Below are 5,108 nucleotides of genomic sequence, written 5' to 3' on the forward strand. Positions count from 1 at the left end.
ACCTGCCAAGTTCATGATTTCATTTTTCTTTGTAGATGAATAGTTATTTCATAGTGTATATGTAGCATATTTTCCTTATCCACTCACCCGTTTAAGGATGTTTAGGTTGTTTCCATTTTTTTCCTATGGTGAATAGAGCAATGCACATGGCAGAACCTGTATCTGTGGAGAAGAATGATGAATCCTTTGGGCAAATGACAAGGAATAGTATAGATGGGCTGTAACCTTAATTTTTCCAAAACCTACTTTTAATAAAGTTCTTAAAGGCCTTAACCTCTCTTCTAGCCAACCACCCAGCAGAGGTAGTGAAAGAGAAATGTTATTAGGATATGAGGGAAGTGGACCTATTTAGAAATTTTTCATTGGAGCAAATCCTATCTGCTTTGTCAGAAAGTCAGCAGTTCAGTCCACATGAGTTAGCAGTGGCAGTTTGATTCACTCAGAAACACTTCACTGATATACCAGCAGTCCAGTTCACAGGTCAGCAGAGGTGGCATGGCCTAGTAGGAGTAGCCAGACCTCAGCCAAAAAAAAGCATGAGCCAGCAGAAGGAACCAGGACCACCAGGGATTCCAGGAGAAGTTCTTGGCTGTTCCTCTTTCAACTAAGCAACGGTCAGTGAAACCATGAGACCAAGAAGTGTTGTAAAGCTATCTCTACAAGCAAGCTCCTGTCTCAGTAAGTTGAATCCCGTTTATACTCCCTCCAAACATCACATGTCTTCCATGGGTCTTGCCTCACCATGTGTCTTACTTCAGCACGTGAGTCTGAATCAGCTGGCATCACTCTGCCAATCGGCCTGAGTGCATAGAAGTGGCAAGAAGCCAGCAGCATATCTCTAGGAATTTTTTGGTGTGTTTCTGTTTATGGAGTCATGACAAATGTAGCCTCAGCAACACATGTAAGGAGAGCCAATGCATGTGTGTCTTTAGTGAATAATCCATCATCACTCATTCTTTCACGCACTTACTTTAGCAAAACATCCTTTCACTTGTGTCTGCTTCAGGAAAACAATCCTTCACGTTTGCCCCAGCAAAACACCATTAGACAGAACTGACTTTCCAAAAAACAAACAAACAAACAAACAACCCAAAATTTCAACTTCAATGAGTCATATGTAAGATTCATTTGTAGCTTTTGGGAATTCTGCACACTGATTATAGAGTGGCCGCAGTGAGTTTGCAATCCCACTAACACTGGGTGGAGGGCCCCTTTCCCTATATCCCCTCCAGGATTGGCTGTCTGTTCTCATGATCTTTGCCATTCTGACAGAGGTAAGATGAAGTCTCTCTGTTTTTCTGACTAACATTCCCTAAAGCTAGGGGTGATTAATTTTTTTGAACCATTCCTTAGCCATTTTTATTTTCTCCTTTTGAGAACTCTATTTTTAGATTCATAGGCTATTTTCAAATTGGGCCATTTGTTTTCCTGACTCTTCTTTAAATTCTTTCTGTACTTAGGATTACTAATACTCCATCCAGATGTATAATTTTACAGCTAGTGAAGACTCCCTCTCACTCTGCAGATTCCTCTTTACTTGGTTCATGGATATATGTATGTGTATCTCTGAGGTTATGAATTTGAAGGGGAGTTGGGGAAAGTGTGAGGGGTGGAACTAAACTGCAATTTCTAAAAGTTACATAGTGAGAACTTGTTAGTGCTGCCCATGGGTGTGTAGCGCTCTACAGAAAATCACTGAGAAAAACTGACAGGGAAGGGGTGGAGCTACTGAGCCTCTCCCTGTCCCTGATGGTGCTGGTTGATCAGTCTTGAGCAAGTGACGACATCTGCAGTTAGTTCTTCAGGGCTCCAGCTGTCGTGTGTCAGCATTTCACTGCTTTCTGCCTTATCCTCCAGGTCTTGCATTCTTTCTTCTCTGTTTTAAAATTGTAGTTTTGGGAAACACTCAAATTATATAGCTTCATATTTTATTTTTATTCCAGTTGCTCCGGTAGAAACATTCCACTCAGAAGACAGACTCCATTAGGAGTCTGCATTATAAAAGGTAATATGGGTTTGTGCGGTGGCTCAGTGGGTAGTGCATAAGGATCTGAGTTTGAGCCATGTAAATCTGGACATGCTAGAGAAGGTGGAGGATGAGTGGAAGGCAATGGAGGAGATGGGGGAAGAGAAGATGAGGGAGGAGATGGAGGAGCAGAAGATGGGGGAGGAGATGGAAGAGGAGATGGAGGAGGAGATGGAGGAGGAGGAGACAACTATGCTACATATATTGCTAGTGAAATAAATCAGTCACCTGGACCCATATAATTATAGAACTAATTACAATATGTTTGGTAATGATCGCTTTTTTCTGTGTCCTAAGAAAGATCAGAATAAAGAAGGGCACCATACCATAGTCGGCCTCTCCGGGTGCCTGGAGTGCACGGCCACCACTCTGGGGAGGTAGAACGAAGTCCATAATGGTGCTATACAGTTCGTGTTCTTTTTTGCTGGACCAGAAGGGGAAGCAGCGGTGTCTGGGACTGTCTCCTCTCTGTGGAATGGAGCATTGATGGTGTACCACTGGGAGTCAGGAACAAGGCCCCTGACCCATACTTCCCCTCGGGGTATCCACTTGTGGGGTAGGAAGGTTTCAGCAAAGCCCCAAATGGGCAGAACCCAGTCTGATTAGGAACTGACCTCGCTTTAATTAGAAAGGCAGCCAATGAATAGGGGCCTGACTCTCCCTACTTTGAACAGGTCTTAAGACAATGGGCCTTGCACTTACAAACCTAATATGCTTGGTATAATCTTAAAGTGGCCCCGGAGCCCACAAACTGGCAGTCAACATATCAGGACCTGGCTGAGAATCAGGCATGCTTAAATTTTGAATATAAGCTTAACATCACCCTAGACATGCTGACTGGTCACAGGGCATACATTAACCCATTTACCCAAGCTTCTCTCAGCCAACATGCCTACTTCAACCAGGTGGCTGATCTGTCTTTCAAGGTCCTTAAGGCCCGCACTTCCAGAGATCCCTCTGCCTATCTCCCTAACCTTGTACAGCAATCAGGCAAGTCCTTTATGGACTTTCTCATGAGGTTTACTCTGGCAGTGGAGAGAAGAGTTGGTTCAAGACCCACTCGAGACATGCTTGTTAAACAATTGCCTTGGGGGGAGTCTTAATGCCCCAACCCACAAAGCGGTGGCAGGAGTTAGCAATGATGACCTTCATAAAATGGGTAGTAGCCGCCAGGGGACTACCCTATAGCCCTATAGCAGCCCTGACTGCCTCTCACAATGCCCTGTTGGCTGACAGGCAAAGATCCAACAACAGACTCTCACAGGGAGGCCTGCCTGATTGCTCCTGCCTTAAAAGACATAACCCTGGGATGGAGAGGTGGCTCAATGGTTAAGAACACTGACTACTTTTCCAGAGGTCCTGAGTTGAATTCCCAGCAACCACATGATGGCTCACAACCATCTGTAATGGGATCTGACACCCTCTTCTGGTGCGTCTGAATAGAGTGACAGAATACTGACAAACATAAAACAAATAAATAAATCTTAAAAGAAAGAAAGAAAAAAAAGACATAGCCCTTTGAGGCCTTTGTGGGCAATAATTATGTAGACCACAGAGGAGGTCCTAGGGTTCCTGTGGCAAAATGGCCCCCTCTTGTGACTGCACCAAGCCCACTCAGATGTACATAAGGTAATCTCCAAATATGAAATCACCTTTAAACTTGCTCTTAAGGTGAGGAGCTGGGCAAGGGAAACTTACAATAAGGAACCTGGTAAGACAATATGGCCCTTTTCTCTTAAGCACTCTCCATCTTTATGGGCAGAGTCCCTTAGAAATGAAGACAGGCTTCCCAGGTGCCTTTGACAACCACCCACCCCCTTGCTGACACAGGGGCAAGGATATGCAAGTATTTTTTCACAGAACTCCACAGCACCATGATGGGTACCAGTACAGGACATGCGACCAGCCATGGAAAAGGAGGAAAGGACGAAGCCTCCTCCCCTCTGACCCGGCTGAGGAGGTGGCACTTGCTAGAGAGAAGTCTCGACTTGCCTGGGATTCCTGTTTTCCTGCAATTTGCCTTACACCCTATCAAGTACAAAATATTTCCCAGGCCTGTGAACAACTGGCCCGTTACACGAAGGGAACCTGATTCAACAAATTCTTAAACTGCTCAGTTCCAAGCTCAGTGAGAACAGAGTACCTGTTCTTGCTTTTAATACAGAATTCATTGAAAAGGTTTGGAACGACATAAAAAGGGTTTTTTTGACCCTTCCTGGATAGTACCTTACACTATAGTGGGAGGCATTATAATAATAGTTATATTGCTTAAGTGTCTTGTACAACATGTCTCTCGGCAACACTCTATCAACAAATCTATGCTTCAAGTACTCATGGCTCTTGAGCATCCAGATTGTGGCCTTCACAGAGAGGTGAGTAGAGCTTGGCTCATAGAAATTTGTGAGGCTTCTGTTTAGACTCCCTCCTTATACCCTGATATGTCTTCTGGGGGTGGCTGTCCTTTGATGGCTGGTAGTCAGTGATGGGTAAGAACCTAATTGTCAACCTAAGGCAGGCACAGTCCACTCTTCTAGAGGCCCCCTAAGGTGGGGTCAACAAGGCTGGAGCAAAGAACTCCAACACCCCTTGGGCCATCAAAAATAAAAACAAAAGGGTGGAAATGTAGGAGGAACTTAGGCAAGAAGGCGCAGCCACAATGCTGGCATATGCACACCTGATTCTTCCTCCATGAGCTAACCTAGAGTCTGTCAGCACAGCTAAAGACCACTGATGCTGGATCAGGCGATTGAGCAAGCCATTGAGACACCACCACACCTGGATACTTGAGATTCAATGAGATGCTGCAAGTGGGGATAAAGGTGTGCCCAGTTCCTGCAATAAATGAGTCTGCTTTTGCCACTGGCCTGATGCCTGGATTCAGGAGTTGCTGTTGATTCTGCACCTTCTTACCTCCCACCCCCAAGGGTTTTTTGGCCAGAGTTGCAAGCAACAAGAAGGGAGATTCGTTGGCTGACCACTGGGGGCTATCTAGAGGATTAGCAAGGTGAATCCAGGTGTGCTATGTGACCCAGTGCCCACAGTCCTTAGTTATATGTTCCAGAGCAGGTAGAGGCAGGTAGGG

Source organism: Mus musculus, chromosome 17 (genome assembly GCF_000001635.26).
Source record: "Mus musculus strain C57BL/6J chromosome 17, GRCm38.p6 C57BL/6J".
Lineage (NCBI taxonomy): Eukaryota > Metazoa > Chordata > Mammalia > Rodentia > Muridae > Mus > Mus musculus.